The sequence below is a fragment of the Diceros bicornis genome, chromosome 31 (genome assembly GCF_020826845.1).
Source record: "Diceros bicornis minor isolate mBicDic1 chromosome 31, mDicBic1.mat.cur, whole genome shotgun sequence".
Taxonomy (NCBI): Eukaryota; Metazoa; Chordata; class Mammalia; order Perissodactyla; family Rhinocerotidae; genus Diceros; species Diceros bicornis.
The window spans coordinates 2,592,829-2,612,668 of record NC_080770.1 but is presented as its reverse complement, the minus strand read 5'-3'; positions in this window follow the sequence as shown (position 1 = coordinate 2,612,668).

The following is a 19,840-nucleotide window of genomic DNA, read 5'->3' as shown; positions in this document are numbered from 1 at the left end:
GTGCTCACCCAGGGTTACTTTGATCACGGACCCCCCAGGAGCCAATCGGCCGGGCCTCCTCAGGCCACCCAGAGTCCCCACCAGGGGCCACCTGCCACCACTGGGATGTCAAGGCCTCAGCCAGCTGCCAAGACAAAACTCCCATCTCCCCGTACCTCCAACCCACTGGGGCCTCCCGGAGCCCCCACAGCCTCCCGCGACCGGAGAAGCCGGGGCACTGGGCAGTTGAGAAGCTGGGGCTCGCTGCGGGGGAGCTGGGGGGAGAATGGCTGCCGGGGGAGTGGGGGCTGGGCCTGGTCAGCCTCGGGCCTTAGAGGCCAGCCGCCCCCTTCCGAGGTCCCCCCGTGGGTATCTGTGCCCGGGGGCTGCCAGAGGGTGTATGGTGGTGGTGTGTCCTGCCCCCAGTCCCAGACCTGCTGTCCCCAGCGGCCCTCGCCGCGGGCCAGGCTCAGGAGAGGGAAGGCCGCGTTCCTCTAGGTGTGAGGAGGGAACCAGGATGGAGCCTCCCGCCCCAGGGCTGCCAGGGGTCTGACTCCAGTTCTGATTTCCATCAGCCACTCCTGAGGTTGAGGGCTGCAGACGGGGTTGGGGCGAGGGTCTTGGGGGGCAGTTCCCAGCCCCAGCTTTGATCTGGGGTGCAGGATAGGGCAAAGGAGACCTGAGGGTGATGGGGCTGGCTCTCTCAGATGTGGGCCTTGGGGTCCCCGTGGTTGGGGGTGGAGGACCAGGAGGAGCACCAGCAAGGTTTGGTGCAGGGAGGTGAGACACAGTGACATGGGGGGCCTGGCAGCAGAGAGTCCTGTGTTCTCAGAAGGGGGCTCGGAAGAGGGGGACCCCTCGGAGACATAGCCCAGACTCTCGGGCCCCGGCCTCTGCCCCAGGAAGCTCAGACACATCGGGCTCTTCAGCCCCTTGTCACCCGCCCCCCGGCAGGAGTCTCGGGGGCCTGCAATCGGGCTGTCCCCTGCCCCGTCCCCCAGGAGCAGGGCCCGAGAGGAGGATGTCATGCCAGCATCCACTCTCGCTGGCCGAGGAGGCAGCTGCAGCTCCAGTTCCGACACGGCTGGAGCCTTCTCAACCTTCGCTTTTTATGACTAATAAAAGGGATTGTAAACCCTGCGCGTGTACAAAGTGCACCCTATAAATGGCTCCTTGTAATAATGACATTTGCAGCGGTAGCCCTCAGTGCTCGGGTTGGGGGTGGCCAGGGAGAGGGAGACTGCTCCAGACACCGGCCTCGCCCAGCCCATCCAGGGATGGAGGGGCAGGCACAGTGCACCCCCCCCGCCCCGCAGCTCAACCCTCTCCAGGACCAGCGGGGACTGGACCGGAAGCCCCCGAGGCCTGCTACCCAGGAGAGGCCCGGGGAGAGGAGAGCACAGGGCACACCCCAGACAGACACCTTCCGGCACATAGGTCTCGGTTCGGGATGCCAACGGCTCATGCGGCCAGCCTCCTGAGCGTAAGTGAGGCGGGACTGCGGTCCTTTGGCTTCTCCCCTCTACGTGGTGCACCCCTCACCCACAGGACTTGGTTTCTCCATCTCACTCTTGGGCATCTGGCTGTGGGGAGGGATGTCAGGCCTGTAGGAGCCAAAGGGAAGCCCCTTGCTGCAGCCTGTGTCCCTGTCCTCCACTTGGCCCCCAGGCTGCAGGCAGCCATGGCCCTGAGCCTCCCACAGGTCGACAAGCCAGGGCAGGGCGGGGGGGGGGAGCGGTGCCAGGCCTGGGGCCACAGCATGGGAGGTGGGCGGTTAGGCTGGGTCATGAGCTGTGCTGCCTCCTTGGCAAAGCCCCACAGGAAAGCTCTGGGGATTAAGCCTCGTCTGCCCTTGGCTCCAACCTTCTCCATCTTGCCAATGGTGGCCCTGATGACACCGATCACCTTTTAAGGTGAATTTCCTATTAAGATTCTTCTATTCCGAGAATGCCCCATGGAATGTGGGGTTGTCACCTAATCCCATCCAGTGGGGCCAGCAGGCACAGGCCTTGCTGTGAGAGTGACATGTAGAAGGGACTGCCTGGGGTTGGCAGCCTCAAGTGTGATTTTTTTTTTTTTTTGCTGTGGAAGATTAGCCCTGAGCTAACATCTGTGCCAATCTTCCTCTATTTTATATGTGGGTCGCTGACACAGCATGGCTGACGAGTGGTGTAGGTCCTCACCTGGGATCCAAACCCACGAACTTGGGCCACCGAAGCGGAGCACATGAACATAATCACTATTCCACCTGGCCGGCCCCTCCAGGGCAACGCTATGGAGTGTTCCAACTCCTAACTCATCAATGAAGGGGCAGACAGCCTGCCATGTGCCAGATCTCCTGTCCTTGTCAAATTCAAAGTGAATATTTTCCCCTTAAGAAAACTCTTGGGGGGCCAGCCCGGTGGCACAAGTGGTTAAGTGCGTGCGCTCTGCTGTGGCTGCCCGGGGTTTGCTGGTTCGGATCCCGGGCGCGCACTGATGCACCACTTGTTAAGCCATGCTGTGGCGGTGTCCCATATAAAGTAGAGGAAGATGGGCATGGATGTTAGCCCAGGGCCAGTCTTCCTCAGCAAAAAAGAGGATTGGCATTGGATGTTAGCTCAGGACTGGTCCTTCCCACAGAAAAAAAAAAAAAGAAAATTCTTGGGAAGAGTTTCCAGTTCCTGGTTTTGGGGAACATCCCCTCTCACGGAACGGCATGGTCCTGAACCACTCCGTAAAAACGGAAATTGACTGCTTTGCAGTATGGCTTGAGCGAGGGCGTGCTGGGAAGGCTCTGCGCCGGGCTCCGTGGGAGGACGGAGGCCCAGGTTTGTGGTGTCTGCCCATCACCACAGTGTAAATACTGCCCTCATGCCGGCTTTCAAGCCACTGACAGCTGTCGCTGAGCACAGAGGAGGGGGAGCCGAGGCAGCGGCCGGCACCTCTCACCAGTGAATCGAAAGGGGAGAATGTTCTCTGTGAGACCTCACAGGCTCTGAACTCTCCGGGCAATATTGTCCTGGGTCTCTCTCTCACCTCTGCTCCCCTCCCCACGCCCAGGGCCCTCTGGTTTGTCCCCAGCCCCCTCCCTCCCACCTGGGCCACCTTTCCCTGCCCCACACCCCCGGAGACAGAGAGGAACCCCTCTTGGGTAAACGAATCCTAACAGAGAAAGGATGTCACTGCTGGATCGACATGCTCAGTACCCTCTGCAGCTGGACATCCGGGCGCAGGACCCCAGGCCTAGAGGCAGGACCGTTATGGCATCCGCCAGGCAGCTGGCGGGGCTGCGGGCTCCCCAAGAATCAGCTGGGGTTGTGGGCTCTGTGCCCAGCTCCCATCGCAGGGATTCCCATCAGGAAACTGGAACAAAACTGCCTCCCACGTGCAGTCGGGCAATGCCAAGGAGCGCCCCCAGGCCTCTCTGTCTGCCCACTCCCACCTGGGAGAGGCGGCTGCCAACCTCAGGGAAGTGCAGAGGACGGGACCCCAGGTGGACGCAGGGCAAACAGACCCCTAGCAGCTCAGGCCGCCTTCGCCTTATGTGGCCTCTGCTGGCTGAACAGCGGGTGTGTCTCTGGTCAAGGGGTGGTCTGGGGTCAGCTGGACCTTTGCCTCCCCACTCAGCACCCTGCACTGTCCACAAGTAAGAGTGATGTCCTGCCTTCTGGTGGGAGGAGCCCCGGGGAGGGGCTGGGGTGCTTGCAGGAAGGAGCAGGGCCGACACCCACGCTGGCAGCACCCTGACCAGGCTCCAAGTCCCTTCCCCTCCCTCCTTCCCCACGCCCTCGCCTGGCTTTCCTCATCTCACACCTGGGCTGCTGCTCTGCCTCCTGCCGCCTGGCTCTGGGCCCTGCACACAGTAGGCGCTGTCTGCACGGCCCGGGACTTGAGGTGGGCCCCAGCACAGCCCACTGGTCCCTCCTACCATCCCTTTGCCTCCCATCACTCCATGGCCCGTGCCGGCAAGAACTTGCTCTCCTCCCTCTGCCCGCCGTGTTGAGAGACCATCTGAGGGGACAGTGCCAGACAGGAACCTGAGAGCAGCGGTCACCTCTGCTGACCGCCTCCATTGCAGCATTTCTGAGCCCTGCCTTGCCGGCTCCAGGCTGGGCCTGCCACTGGCCAGAACCATCGGCTCAGCTTTGAGGCCACTGCGGTGGAGGCCTGGGGGGACCTGCCGGACAGCACCCCCAGGAAGGGCGCAGGGAGCAGAGCTGAGGGTCCTGGAGGCAGCTGGATGAGGTCGGGACCCTGGCCGCAGAGCATCCTTCCGTGAGAGGGGAGACGAGTGTGCCACACGGTCCTCGAAGAGGAGCTTCGTTGGAAAGGCGAGACTGGTGAGAAGTCAGACCTTCTGGTCAGTCCCGGCCAGCCCTCAGGCCACAGGCGGAAGCTTCTACACAACCCTGCATCGTCCAATAGAACTTTCCAGTGATGGAATGTTCTAGATCTGCACTGTCCAGCCCGGCGCCTCTGAAATGTGGCAGATTCGAGTAGAAGTGGCATGGGAGAAGCAGCCATATGTGCATGGGGGCCATTGTCTGATCCATAGTGTAACGTTGCTGGAGAGCGTGTGGGGTGCCCGGTGAAATCTGAATTTCAGGTAAACAATGAGTGTTTTTTAGTATGAGTATGTGCCATGCCATATTTGGGACACTTGAAGACATATGTATATGCTAAACAATTATTTGTCCTTTATCTGAAATTCAAATGTTACCAGGCGTCTTGTGTTTTCATTGGCTAATCTGGCTGCCGCACAAGTTGCAAGTTGGTCCTCCAGGAGGCAGACAGCCTGGGTCTAGACTAATCACGTGATGAGCAGTCGAGCAGCGGATGGGGAGGCCACCATCAGGCCTCCGGGTGGCCCTTGAGGATGGATGGAGTCTTGGCCAGGCACTCAGAAGGCCATGGACCTGCCTGTGTCACTGCCTCAGGCCGACGCCGTGTCCCCGGAGTGTTCCTGGGTCCTGCCCTCCTCACCTGCCCCATCGCTACCTGCTTCCCATCCTCCGCGTTGGACACTGGGCCCGCTGCTCAGTGTCCAGACAGCTGGCTGGAGGCAGGAGGGGGTCCCGCTGGCCTCCACTCCATGTGGCCCCCTGGAGGGGCCGCTCCTCCAGGCCTCCAGAGCCCAGGGCGCAGCTCTGGCAAGCCCCTAAATGGGGCCAGAGTCTGGTTCTGTCCCATCTCCCCGCTGGGTCTGTCCTGGGGGGACTCTGCACCCGGTCTGAGGCTCCAGTTCTGTCTGAGCCGTCCTCGGGGGTGTGGAGCAGTGACGAGGGCGGGTCAGGGGGCAGCAAGCTCTGAATATTTATTCCCTCCTGACTGCTCGCCAGGGCTACGCTTCTGGAAAGAAGAGCGAGCCCCAGGTGTGTGCAGGTGTGCCGTGTGTGTGTCCATACATTTGTGTGTGCACATGTATGTACCTGTGTGTACATGTACATGTACGTGTGTACATGCGTGTGCATGTGCGCATGAGTGTGGGTGCATACGCACACGTGTGTGCACATTTGTGTGCAGGTACGTTGCTGCACACACGAGCTTGTGTGCTTTCTGAGGGAAGCAAGGGACGAGGCCTAAAAGCCCAGCAGGTAGAGCCGGCCTTCGGTGGAGGAGGTAGGACGAGGGCCACTTCTCCAGTGAGCGGCACCCGTCCCCGTGTGCCACCCTTCCGAGACGTGGTGAGAGCACAGAGGCCTGGCTCCTCAGCCCCGGGTCCAGGGCCTGGCTTTGCCCCCTGTCTGTGATGTGGCAGCTTCTCCCCTTCCGTGCAGGGAGGCAGGGATGCTGTGGGACCTGGACAGCGGAGAATGGTGGGCTGCATCTGCGGAGTCAGAACGTGCTGTTGGGGCAGACTAGCCAGGGCCGGGGCTGAGACCAAGACACAGCCGGGGCTTCCCACCCTGGCCCGGGGACAAGGGGGCGCTGTGACGGTCCCCAGCACCCTACGGCCCCATCGTGGCTTCTCAGCTCTCCCAAGCAGGGGGGCAGCTTATCGAGTGTTTGGGGTGCTGAGGGCCCCCTGAGAGGGGCAGGCGTGGTACTCGATGCCAGGGCCAGCTGACCCACCGTGGCTGCCCAGTTGCCATCCTCCCCCTGGGCTCCTGCGGGTCCCGGGCCCTGGCTGCAGGCTGCAGCCTCCACCCTCGTCTGGGACACCTCTTGACACTTGGGCCCTCGAGGACCCCCGCCCACCTCTGCCAGCCCCCCAGGCTGAACCCCCAGTCCCTGGCCGGAGGATGAGAGGCCTGTCTGTTCTGGCCTGGGGGGCGGATTCCTGTCTGAAGGGCCTGGTGTCATTTGCAAACTCTGCCCGTGTTTGGTTGCGTTGAGTACAGGGAGAGGAGAATTTCTTCTGAAACCACCTCACTGGCCCCAGACCAAGTATGGGTAAGAAGAAGCACATCAATCTTTCCCCTTTTAGAACAAGTTTTCCTTTTTTATTTTTTTCGAAGAAAAATTTCCAGGCTCCATTTTTCCTTATGTGCCTTCCAGACAGGGACCCCTCCCAGGGCTGGGGACCCCCGGCTGGGTTGCCAGCACCATCAGGAACCTTCCACCTACCTGTGGTGGCCGCCTGTCCCTACGAGGCAGCCCGGGGCTGTGAGTTGGGGTTGCACCCCAGGACCTGCTCCTGAGGGACCAGGAGTCCGGGAGGCTGGGGGCAGGAGCCCACAGGTGGGGACATGTAGACAAGCAGCGTCAGGGGAGGGGCTGGAAGAGGGACTTGCTGGCCGACCAGTCAGCGGCCAGGCCAGGCCGAGAACCCCTTGGAGGAGGAAGGGGACTCCCCAGGGTGCTCAACTCAGATTGGGGGCCACTTTCCCAATGCCACCCGCAGGCTCGCCTCCAGCAGACAACCGGCATGGCCTTCCTGCCACCTCTCAAGACCTGGGGCGTCCGTCCTCCTCCATCTGCCTCCTCTCCCCGCTCTTCCCCACGTGGCCTCTCCCCATTCCTGCGCCCTCCCTCCATCATTCCATCGTCTCAGTCCCCTGATGCCCCACTCCCCGTTGTCTGATACGGGGTCCCCCCGGGCACCAGGTGTGCACGGGCGGTGAGGGTGCAGGCCACCGGAGGCTCATTATGCCCCAAGGAGCTCTGTCTCCCTAGCCTCCCCCTCTTTAGCCAACAGGCATGTTTTTGAGGGCCGGCTGGGAGGGCAGCAGTGTCCTGGGGGCTCGGAGCCCCTGCCTGCTCTGCTCATGCCACTGGGGACGATCGGCCTGCTTCCCCGGCCCCTGTAGACCACCTTCCCCTGAGGGAGTCAGGGGAAAGCTGGTTGCTCTGGGACCTAGTGGCAGCCCGCCAGGATGGAGGCTCAGGTGGGCTGTGTGGGCAGAAAGCCTCAGCCCTCGTGTGGACATCTGGTCCAGACGACCCCATGTGTGCCGGCCCGCCTGCCGCTCACCCACTCCCCGTCTGTGCGTCTGTGCAGGACGTCTTCAGAACCTCCCGAGTTCCTCCCCCACCTGGTCTCTGGGCCAGAAAGGGTGCCCCTGCACCTGCTTGCTGCCCAGATGCAGGTGCGGGGGAGCTGGCCCTTCCCCTGCCGGCAGCACCCGGGGTGGAGCATCATCTCTCAGGGTGGGTGTGACCCCTCTTCTCACCATCCTCCCTGCCCTATGGCTCCTGCCACCTGGATGGGCACAAATGACCCCACCACCCAATTGGGCCCCATGAGAGACCCCAGGGAAACCTCTGACACCCTGTCTCCCCTCCCCACTCTGATGCCCTGACCCCTGGCTTCTGGAGGACCACCTTCCTGTCCCCAGGTGGCTGCTGGCTGATGGGGGCCCTGACCTCTCCTCATGGGGGGCTATCCTGGGAAACACAGGCTGGGGCTCCAGCAGCAGAGCCCACGCTCCGCCCTGGGAGCCTTTGGACAGGAGGCCTCAGGTAGGTCCCCTTGCCTGGCATGAAGGATGGCCGCTGCATTGGGCTGACCAGCTGAGGGCCAGGTGCAGGTTCACTTGGCACCAGTGGGCAGAGCAGGTCCCTGCCAAATGCCTACTGTGTGCCACCCCAGGGGGTGGCCGAGGGGCCGGTGAGCAAAGAACGAGGGAGCTGAGCCCTGGGTGTGAGCATGCACAGGCTGGAAGGGCCTGCCAGTGAGGGGACGGTAAGTGGACGGCTGTGGAGATGGGTCCTCATGGGCAGAGGCTTCAGGGGGAGGGGACCCCAAACAGTGGTGGGACAAGAGAAGAGGAGGGGTGACCAGTCCTGGCATCTGCACCTTGGAGGTCCAGAGACTCCTGTTCCTGAGCCAGGTGGGGGCCAGTCCAGCCTCTTACTTGACAGATGGGGAAACTGAGGCCAGGAGAGGGAGAGGCCACAGAGCTAATGAGGACAGGTACGCAGCAAAGCTCCCACGGTGAAACCACCTTGTGACTGTGCCTTCTCCTGGAGAGGATGCTTTTTTGGTTTCTTTTCCAGGAAAACAGGCAGGTGCCTCCAGGGCCCCCTTCCCCCGCAGCCATGACAGTCAGAGACCCCTCAAGCTGCTGCCCCCTTGGGTGCCAGCGTTGGGGCAGGAGCAGGCTGGGGAGAGGGGAGGCCGGGCAGGATGGCTCCTGACATGAACCTGCCAAGTGTTCCAGGAAGCGCCTTTCTGAAGGAGCCAAGTTGCACAGAGCGGGCTCCTGGGCGCCCGCTCGTCCCCTACCAAGGAAAGCAAACACGGGAAGCAGTTGAAAGTGAGAAACTTCAGCAAGTGAGAGCGTGCGAGGCCAAGGGCCTCCAGGAGAGAGACATCACGTGCAAAAAATGGCAGGGGGCCGCCACCCCGGCCCGTGGACTCCTGCCGCGCGACGTTCTTTCCGTTGGCCGCACCTGCTCCTTGTGGCCCCCTGCGCTGGGCTCACTCCCAGCCACCCACCTTGCTCCCACCTCTAGCCTCTGGCCCAGCCTTGCCAGGCCAGGCAGCAGCCCCCGAGACCTGTGAGGTCCCCCCGTCTGCACGGAGTAAGGAGGCAGGGCCCCCCACCCAGGGTTCCAGCTGGGAAACCAAGGTCTGGGGGAGGGACCCAGCCTCTGCCTGCCCAAGGACCCCAGGCAGGGGGAAAAGGGGACCGAGGGACAGGTGGGGCCAGAGGGCAGGAGGATGATTCTGGAGTGCCTCGTCGTGGGGGCAGCCAGCCCCCCGACCGCCCAGGTGGCCCTGAGGGCCACTTGAGGGTGCAGCTATTTCCAGCCTCTGGGCTCACATCCCCTCTTCCCAAAAAGACAGGGAATGTGAGCCCCCAGGGCAGCTGGGACAGGTGCTCTGAGACCCCAAAAGGCACGCTGATGGGGCAGCAAGAGAAAACAGAAGGGCGGCGGTCTGCCCGGGTTCCCTTGCTCGGGCCTGCTCTCTAGGTGCCCCCACTGCTCCGCACCTGCCCCATGCCCTCAGCTTTCAGGCCTGGGAGGACAAGGGACTGGGGACTCAGACGGGCTGTCACGGTGGTGCTGGCACAGAATGTGGGTCCCAGCGGGTCACTAGGGTGCTGGAGAGCTGGGGTGCCCCTTGCTCATGAGCCCCAGCCCGCTCTGTGCCAGGGAGCCCGGGGCACCTCCCTCTGCTAGGCCAAGAAGGCCGGGCTCGCCCCTCAGCGCAGCCAGGTCCACCCAGCTCTCATCTGATGGCGGGGGCCTGGCCGGGGCCGGCAGCAGTGGTGCAGCCTCTGGCACTCCCTTCTCAACCCCAAGTCCTGCCTTCACCAGGGGATGTCCTCACCCCTTCTTGCCAGCTGTCCCCTCCCGTCTCCACCGGCAGCAAGTGGCAGCCTCAGCTGCTGCAGCCCGCCTGGCCGTGGCCCTCCGCCAGCCTCCCGCTCATGCCGGCGCAGGGCGCTCCGAGGGGCTGCCGGCCTTTTTTGGGCCTGTCCACCGTGGGGCACCTAAGCCCACCGGGGAGTGGGGCCAATCAGAGCGGCCGTCCATGCAGGCATGCGGGCCACCGGACAGTGTCTATTTCAGGCCTTGTGTTGGTTTCCCTGTCCTCTTCCCAAAGAGGAAGAGAATGTGGACACCCCACCCAACAGGCGCCAGCTGGGCGCTCTGAGACCCCAAGAAGGGCAGTGAGGGCCAGGGCAGAGAAGTCAGCCCGCCGTCCACTCTCCTTTCTGCTCCTGGGCTCCCGGGCTTCAGCCCTAGTGGTTTCAAGGCCCCCAGCGTCACCACCTCCCCAAGCCACATTCAGGGAAGGTTTGGGGAGTTGGCCCCCTCGAGGGCACGAAAGCCAAGGTGGTGGGCAAAGAGGGCAGCACCTTCTCCCTGCCCCAGGGTCGGAGCGCCCAGCAGACCTCAGCCCCCCCACAACCCCCACAGTCCTCAGCCCCATCTGGCAGCCCACCTGGCTCTCGGTTCCCCATCACGGAGCCAGGCTTTGGGGCTGGGCTCGCCAGGTCGCAGAGGACAATGAGATCAGGCCTCATCTGCCCGCTGGTGGGGCCACGGGCTGGCACGGGTCAGGCTGAGCTGTGGAGCGTCTTAGGAGGGCTGGGCCTCACCAGGCAGCCCGGAGTCCCAAAGGGTGACAGCAACTCCCACACAGCGCTCTGCCGAGAGCCCTCCCAAAGGGCCCATGACAATAAACCTGACTGTCCCTGCCCCACCTAACGTGTCTACTCTCTTCATCTACCATTAGCACAGGGAAAGCCGGAGTGAGCCCAAGCAGGCCTGTCCTGAGGGCCACCAGCCTGCCACAGGCGCCCAGGGAGCTCGGCCATCAGTATGCAGCCAGCATGTACCCCCAGGCTGCCGTCCAGAGCCGGCGCCCAGGCCGAGGAGGGTGTGGGGGAAATGAGGTGGAGGGACGGGTCAGCAACATGGAAGATGCCGCTCGGCCAGCTTCCTGTGAGCTTCCAGAGTCTGGGGCTCGCTTCGAGGGCTCACATCCCCTGGGGGAGGCCCCCTGGACAGTGCTTCCTGGGGCTGAGCACTCCTGAGAACACGCTCGTAGGCAGCCCATTTCCTTCCAGAAAACTGTGCAAAATGGGCACAGAGTTTGCAGAGGGGGCCACACTGCTCGTGCTTTGGGTCATGGGGTTGACGTGGGCACTTACCAGGCTGCTGGGAGCACGGATGGCCTAGATACAGGTTACCCAGGCCCTGGCTTGAGCCCCCCGAAAACAGAGCTGGGGCTGGCACGCCACCTCCAGGGCGGAGCCCCAGAGCCGTCTCAGCCCCTGGACCCAACACCACCAGGCCATGCCCGCCCACTGCTCTCCAACCCTGGGTGATGGGGACCAGAGGCCAGCGGCCCTCCTCGAGTCAGTGGGCCGTCAGCTCAGCCTGCAGCGGGGGCGGGGGGGCTATGAGGGCAGCCAGCACAGCAGAGCTAAAGTTGGGCTCAACCCTCGGGGTTCAGCACTTTCTGACACACGCCTTGGAGCTCGGGACAGGAGGCTTGCCCCCCAACCTGCAGCCCTTGGGGGAGCTTCAGCAGGGGTGGGGGCCAGGGAGGTTGGACCCGGGGGGGCTCCCAGGGCCCTGTGAGCTCAGAGATGGTGCCAGGCGGGAGCACCAGCGAGCTCTGGGGAGCCTTGGGTTTAGGAACAGCCATAGCTCTGCCTGCAGGGAGCTTGCAGTCTCTCTGGGCAGAAACCAGGCCGGCGGGATAAGGACATCCGGCCGAGCAGCACAATGCCAGCAAACAGGAAGCATGCCCTTCATGGGGCCCAGGGACCCAGTTTGGGGTCCCACAGTGCCTCCCGGCTGGGGGCTTTCACTGACCGGTCTCACATTTCTCTCGACAAAGCAAGGAGAACGAGCCAGGGGTCTTGGGCAGGCGGAGCCCAGACCAGTGACCAGTGAGCCCGGAAGTTCCAGCCCCGGCCTCAGCACAGGACAGGCTGAGGCCGCAGAGCTGGCTGCACACGCTCAGCCCTGGCCGCGCCCCTAGGAAGGACGTGCGCAGGTGGTGTGCCCTGGGGGCTGCAGAGGTACTCTCAGACCTCACCCTCCTCTTCAGGGCAAGATGGAGGTTTGGGTTTACTCTCCTCGCTTTTCCAAATCCTCCCAGGGGCTCCCCCAGCCCCCAGTGCCCCCTCTGCCCTTCCTGTCGTACCAGGCCCAGCGGGAACAGATGTGGGACCCATGGAGGGCCAGTGCTGGGATGTGGGGAGGGCACTGGAGCCGACACAGCCTGCCACTTTGTGGGGCATTGACTATTGTGAGGAGTTGGTGAAGGGTCCCACGGGGCCTTCGGCAGGTGTGGGCACACAGCCACAGCCCCTCATTGTCCCCCACCAGCTGCCTGCCCCGAGCAGGTGAGACTCAGGCTGGGTAGAGGGCAGGAAAGGGCATGGTGGGGGCCCCAGGGGAAGACTTTCGGGCAGAGTGGGCTGGGACGGGTCCCTCTCTAGGAGTCCTTCCTCTGGGGTCTCTACCCAAGAGAGGGTCCCAGGGAACATGGCAGGCTGAGCCAGCTCCATTCTCCCTCCATCTGGGTCTCCACTGCTCAGTCTGTGGGGGCAGACGGTCAGCCCCAGGCCACTCCCGGAATGGGCACGTGAGGCCAGGTGAGGAAGGTGGGGGTCCGTCCCCAACACCCCGCCTGGATGCCGCAGTCCCAGGCAGTGCCACCTGGCTGCCTGAGCTTCTTCAGCCCCCAGAACCCAGGAGTGTGTGGTGCCCAGACACGTCCCCACCAGGAAATGGCCGCCTTGCCAAAGGTGCCTGGGCCGGAGCGTCTCCCCTGGCGGCTGCTGAACGGCCCACTGTGTCAGCAAGCGTGCCCCATACACAGGGCACACTGCCCCGTGTCTGCCTGAGGTGCACTCCTGGAAAGCTGTGTCAACAAGATCTCGTTTGAAATGCCCAGAGGCGGGGGGCGGGGGGGGGCGGTCATGGGGAGCCCGGTGCCTTCTGAGAAATAACTCATCTCCGGTGCCCTGTGCACTGTGGGCACAGGGATCCATCTGTCAGGTTTTCTTAAAGCGGCCACCTGGCCTGTGAGGCCTCCCCCACGAGGCTCGGCATGCAACGGGAGGGAGAGCACGGTGGTTTCTGGGGCTTTGGTTCAGACAGAGGGGCCAAGGATCCTTCTGTGGCCAGTAAGCCCGGGCCAGCAGAAAGCAGAGGGTGGATGGTGGCTGGAGCGCCCGCCGAGGGGCCGCTGACCACAGCCTTGCAGCCTCCGAGTGATAAACGGCTTCCCCAGGACTCGGGCGGTGCTGCCAGGATCTGCTCGGCCTCTGAATTCCGTCTTGTTGACCCTGAGGCCCACCGGGCCCTCGCACAGGGCGGCTTTGTTGGCCAGGGTGTGATTCGGGGGGTGCTGCTCCAGGTGGGGTTCTACATGTAGGGCTGGCATCGGGGGACAAGGGGTGTCCAGAGGCCGTGCCAGCCGAGGTGGGAAGCCCAGCTGTCCAGCACAAGGCAGCAGCCTGGGACCCTGGGGTCCGGCGCCCCCCGGGTCTGAGCTGGGAGTCGTCTTTGCTGGCTCAGCACTCACTGCCTCGTGGGCCCTGGAGCGCGTGAGGCTTCTCGGGTGCCTGTGGAAGTGAGGTGCAAGCAGGTGGCCCAGCCCTGTCAGGCTGTGGACCTGCCGTGTCACACATCGGACACACTCCCTCTCCCAGCTGGGTCCCCAAAGCCCAGAGGATGGGAGGAGCGCGGGTAGGAGCAGAGAGTGTGGTGGCAGCCCTGCCTCCGGGCACTTCCTGCCAGCTCCTGCCAACCCCTCCCGGCCCCACCCCAAGGGAACCCCACACCTGGGAAGCTTTAGGGGGTGGCCTGGCCCCCACAGCCTCACTGGTCCTCACTCCCGCTGCCCTGTCCTGGCTCTGCCCCTCCACCTGCCAGGCCCACCCCACTGTGCGGGGAGACCCTCACTCCGCACCCATGCTCTCTGGGGCAGGCTTCACCTCTCCCAGCGCACTTTGGTGTGGAGGTTCCTCCTTGTCTCTCCTCCAGGAAGCCCTCTTGATCCCTCTAGCTTTGGGGTATGCCCCATGCTGGCCTCTGCCATCTAGGAAAAGCCAAACCCCCCAGCTGCCTGGGTTCCCACTCCTGGAGTCAACCGCTGGCTTGAGGAGAACCCACCTCCAGCCAACATCATCTGGGCCGGGCCCTGAGCCGCACCGGCACCTGGTGACCCGGAGGTGCAGAATGCGGGCTGCCAACACAGGGGCCAGCCGTGAAGCCCCCTTTAGTCTGGACTTGCTGGTCTACCAGGGGTTCCCAGCTTGGACTCTGCTGGACGGCCTTGGGTCTCCCCACGCAGAGCCCTTGAAGGCTGGAGGGGAAGGAAGCTCCTCTCTCCTGGGTGACGGCTGGAGTTTGAGTAGGCTGGCAGCCTGCGTCCTTGGCACCCTGGGACCCTGAGTTCCTGGCAGAGAGGAAGCAGGTTGTGCCCACCTTGGAGTCTCCTGGAACTCACGGGCCTGCGCTCTCTCTAATTGCTCTTTCTAGGAAATCCCTCAAACTCTTTTGCAGGGAGAGAAGGCTGGGGAGGATTGGGCCTGGCCTCCTCCGGGCAGCCGTGCCGGGAGCAGGTGGCTTTGGGGAGGGAGAGATGTCTTTAGCTCCGGCCAGCCTCAGAAATGACTCTCCGGGGACCCCACACTGGCCATACTTGGGCACCAGAGCTCCCCGAGCCACGCCCCAACATGGCACCCCAAACCTCACTTCTGCAGTTTCTCCCCCTCACCCCCACTCTTGCTGCCCCCACCCCAGGCCAAGTGGGCCCACACGGCTGGAATAGCCCAGCCCCGGGGTCAGAGCAGGAGGAAAAAGCTATGTCGGGGAAGCAGAGCCCGCCCCGCCCACGTCCACAGGAGCCCACACACGCGTGTTTACCCGCCCGAGGTTGGGCTGGCCTGCGGGCCCAGTGGAAACCACGAGTGGGTCTGAGAGGAGCCACCCCCGCCCCAGCCTGGCTCGCAGCACGCCGCCTGGAGCGCCTGGACTCTTCTCGCCAGAGCAGGCGGCCTGCGCAAAGCCCCACGGAAAGCAGAGCAGGAGGGGCTGAGGCTGGAGCCTCTGGGAGCCCCAGAAAGCTGACAGGCACCCCATCTGGGATCTGCATCCTGTGCACCTGGCCCAGGATCCCAACAGGGCAAGGGGTGTGTGGGGCTTCAGGACACCACGCTGGGTTCTCTTCCCAAGTGGCTGCCCAGAGCACCCCTCCTCACCCTCTTCTCCTCACCCCCGCCTCCCCCCTCCCTTCTCCCACCTGTACTTGGGCTGTCAGCACACTGGCATCCAGCTCCCCTGACCCCACTGCTGCCCCTCAGTGCCCCATTACCTCCTGCTAAGGGCCACCGAGGTCTCTGCTGTGGGGGCCAGCTGGCAGGTGGGCCCCACTGAGTTCTCAGGGTGTGAGGGGCACATACACTCCATGCAGGTGGGCGGGGGGCCCAGGGACAGTCCAGGGCTGGGCCCAGGCCCCAGAGGGCTGCCAGGAAGGACAATTAGGGAGTACGACAGCCAGCAGGGCCTCCCAGGCCTCTGAGACTCAGGTGAGGCCGGGCCGACTTCTCGAGGACTCCTGAGGCCCAGACGCTGAACCCAAGAGAAACTGCAGGCAGGGGGTGGGGGCTGATAGAAGGAGCCATGTCCTGGGCCCAGGGTGGCCGAGGGCCACACTAGCCCCGGGAGGGAAGGAGCGGCTGCTGCGGGCTGGCGGAGGGTCCCCCACCCACCACGCAGAGGGAGGGTGGCTGAGCGTGCTCCGCCAGACTTAGGGCCGCAGTCCTTGGGCGACATCAGAGTGGAGGCCAGCGCTGGGGGGCACGGCTGCGGGGAGCCAGGAGCCCTGCGTGCTGTCCCAGAGGCTCCAGAGGAGCTGGGGGCAGAGGGCGGGGACCTCAGGGACCACTCGTGGTGAAGGGAGCTCCCCGTCTCCCAGGCCTCTCCAGTTTCCTGCTGCAGCCACCAGCCATCTTCCGGACCAGTCCCTGTCTCCGTGCAGAATTGCAACCTCCACACCCTACTGGGGAGGGGGGTCACCCCTCTCTGCCTCCTGCGTGCCCTTGGTCACCACTCCCCATCCCGGGGACACACGCCCCAGGCTTCACTCCTGTCTTGCTTTGCAGTGGGCTCCACCCTGCCGAGCCAGGGTCCATCTCCCTGCACCCCGTTCCTTCCTGACTGGCGTCCCCAACTTGAGTCCAGTCACCCCACCCCTCCCATCAGTGTGGGTGAGCCCAGGGTGTCACGGGTCCCGGCTGCACGGATGGCTGTCTCAGGGACAGGTATTTCCGACCCGGGCCCTGGAGAGACTTTCTCAGGGGGCCCCGCTTCCCTTCCTCATGAATCCTGTTTCCTGTGTTTATCCTGCTGGGCCGAGAAGGAAGCTGCCTCGGGGGCCATGGGAGGGAGGGTCCCCCGGGGGGAAGGAGGGGGCAAGGAGCCGCTGGCACGGGTCCACTCCTCAGGGCCATTGGGGGTCTCAGGGAGGGGCTGAGAGGGCAGGAGGGATCTGAATGTGCAGGAGATGAGGAAGCGACAAGGCAAGACAGCAGGGAGACCCCCCACAAGAGGAGGCGACTGAGGCTTGAGCAGCACCGGGGAGATCCAGAGGGCACAGTGGGGGCACAGCAGGGAGTCAGGACTGCGACAGAGTGCAGGGGCAAGGACAGTAGCCAGCCCAGGACAGGGCGCTGAGGACTTGGCCTGAGTGGGCAGGCGGTCAGCTTGGTGGTGGGGCTCCTGGCTTGGATGGGAGTGATGTCACCGCGGGTCCCGAGCTGGCAGCCCTGGTGCCTGCATGTCAGGGACTCTGGCTTGAGTCCCACCTGAGGCCTCAGGGGCCTGCTCAGTCCCCATGACCTCAGCGCTGCAGAATTCCTGCAGGACTGACATGGCGCAGGGGCCTGGGGGCCCTCATGGCCTCTAGTCAGGGGTCCAATCCAGGGCGCCCCTCGGGGCAACTGTGGGGAGGCCCCTCCTTCCAAATGCCACCCCGGAGGCCCCACTGTTCCCCATTAGAGCAGATTCAGAGATGCCCTGGTCACTGCTCAGGGCCACCCAGGAAAGCAATAGCATCTGACAGGGGAGGCACCTCTAGTCAGAGGGCATCTGGACCCTTCACCAGCGCAGGACTTCCAGGGTCGCCAAGGGGAGGGTCTGGGGCATGAGGAGCTGCAGTGCTGAGGGAGGAGAGCAGGGCAGATGCCTGGGGGTCTCTGGCTCCAGCCCAGGTGGGTCCCTCCTCTCCATAACTCAAGCTCAGGGCTGGAGGGTCCTCACCAGCCCACAGCCGCTCAGGACTCCCCCTCCCCAGGCAGAGACCCAAGGAGCTCCTGGGGCAGGCTGAGTCTACACTCAGATAATGGCTTCTTGTCCAGTTCAAGCCCAAATTAGCAGGGACCTCAGCATGGAAAGGCAGGTCTGTTAGGGAAGTGGCCAGGCGCTGGGGTTCCAGAGGGAGGGGGAGAGTCCTGGAGGGTGAGCCCAGCCTGGAGGGCCAGGTAAAGCCTGAGGCCGCAGACACGCGAGCCACGCCAGCTCTGCCTCTGAGCAAGTCGGCAGATGTGGCCCTGGAGGGGTGTGTGGGCGGGCGGGGCCCCCCAGGGTGGTGGTTGGGAGGGGGTACTCAGGGCCCCTCCAAGACCCACAGATCCCGAGGTCCTAGGGTGCTGACTGCCCGAGGGGTGGGCGGCAGCCGCCCCTGGGCGATTTGGAGCTGATCCCTGGGCGATGCCAGGAACCTGGGCCCAAGGGGCTCGCCTGCGGTGTCCACTGCCCCTCCCAGAGGGCTCTGCCGTGGGAGCAGGTGTCTGAGGAGGGACAGCCCTGCCCCTGAGGCCAGCCAGACCCAGGGCAGGATGAAGCCACCACTCAGACCCGGGACTAGATCCTGAGTATTGAGGGGCCGGACCGTGGCAAGGTCTGGGGGTGGAGAGGCAAAGCCCTGACCCAGGCCCCGGGGCCACTCGGGGCTGCACGACCTCTGTCCATTGGAAGCCTGGTTCTGCCGACTTGGTCGTAGGCCACTGGCAGGATGGCCTTGTGGCCCAGGTGGACACGGCCCAGGTGGACACAGCCTTGCTTCCTGAGTCTGGCCAGGGAAAGTCAGAGCCCTTGGGGAGGCCACTCAGTGCTTCGGGAGTGCGGGGCCTTGGGGGACACCACCCTGCCTGTGAAGGGGGCTGTGCATGACCCGCCAGGGTGCCACCTCCATGACACTAGCCGTGGTGGGAGGGCCCACACCTGGGCGACCTGCTCCAGCCATGCTCCTTACTCTGCCGTCACCAGATACAGGCGGACAGAGCCTCTCGGGCCCTCATCCAGGAGGACCTTTCCATGGAGTGGGGCCATGCGGGGAGGGAGCCTTGGAAGGACCCAGAAGGCTGCCCACACAGAGCAGACCTCACCCCCTGTCCTAGGAGGAGTGTTCCTTGGGTGGCAGGAGAGGCCGAGAAGAAGACACGATGTGTCCACAGCCGGCACTGGCCTGACCCAGAGGCCACCAGTGGCCAGCAAGAGCTGGGCGAGGGACAGGGGGCGGGCGCAGAGCTGGAGTCTGCAGGAGAGGAGAGGAAGGGGTTGGGGCTGCCTGCGCGGTGAAGGCCACGTCCCCTAATACGTCCTCCGCTCACTCCGCCCTGTGCCCATCCTGAGCTGGTCCTGCCTGAGGCTGAGCTGCCTCTCACACCTCTAGGGGTCATGGTCCCACCTCTCCCTCCCTCCCCAAAACATCTCCTTGCAGGGGAGGCAGGAGGGTCTGGAAGCAGGAAGCTGGAGCCCCCAGTGTTACAACTCCTGGCCTTTGCCCAGGGCTGGGCAAGCTGCCTGGGCCTTCCGGTGAAGGCACAGGGTCTGGCCCTCCCCCCCGGTGAGGGGAGACGTGGTGGGGGGGTGAGGGAGCAGCCTTATTTATTCAAAGCCTTTCCAAGCCCCTGAGCTCAGCGGGGCAGGGGTTCCCACCTGCTGGTCCATGGCGTAACTGAGGCCCAGAGGGTTCAAGGATGGGCCTAGGTGGGGACGGCCCTCTGGGTGGGAACCCCAGCCGCTGGCTTCACAGACGACCACGTGAGCTCCCTGGGAGTGGGGGCGGCTCCAGCAGGACGAGTTTCAGGTTTTGCTCCGCACGCCCCAGGGACCTCATGGCACCCAGGATGGGGCGGCAAGCCGATTCTAGCCCCTGCACGGGTGCATGTTGCAGTGGTGGTCTCCCCTGCACGGCCAGCTCTCCTTGGGGCAGCCGCCGGGCAGAGGCTGGCCACATCATGGGACGACAGGGAAGCCCAGCAGAGATTGCCACTTTGCCACACAGCCCCGTGGAACCAGCGTGTCCCCAGGCCCAGGGACTCCCTCTGCCCGCTGGGTGGCAGATGGGGGCTTCCCCTGTGTCGGGGGCCTTGCCTGGGACCTTGCTCCTCGTGGCAGCCCTAGAGCAGAGCCGGCCTCTGGTCACTGCCCGGCACTGAGGGCAGAGCAGGACTCGCTGGCCTCTCTTCCTCTGGAAAGCTCTGGAAGCCACTCCCTTGCTCACTGGCACAGCCCTTAGCCCTGCAGCTGCTCAGAGAACATGGCCTCTGCCTCCATCGGGTTCCCTACGCTCGTTCCCAGGCCTCAGGGGTACAGCAGGGAAGCAGGGGGTCCTGGCCAGCTCAGAGGTGCTCCCAGCCTGCCCCCCACGTCCCCACCCCGCGTTACCTCTGTGCCCCGTCCCGGTCCCCCAGCTGGGCCTGTGTCCTGCTAGCTCACAGCGGGACAGGCAAACCACAGCCTAACCCCTGGATTCCAGGCTGGGGGCCAACCCCCAACAGCAGGCAGGCAGGGAAAAGGATAGACCCCAGGCCTGTTTGCTGTCCCAGCTGGGCTCCCCGCACGCCCCCTCCTCCGTCCCCACGCTGGCCCCACCAGATCTGAGCACATGTCTCCTCTCAAGGGCCAGGCCTGGGGAGGGGGACAGAGAGCTACTCTTCCAATGTCCTCT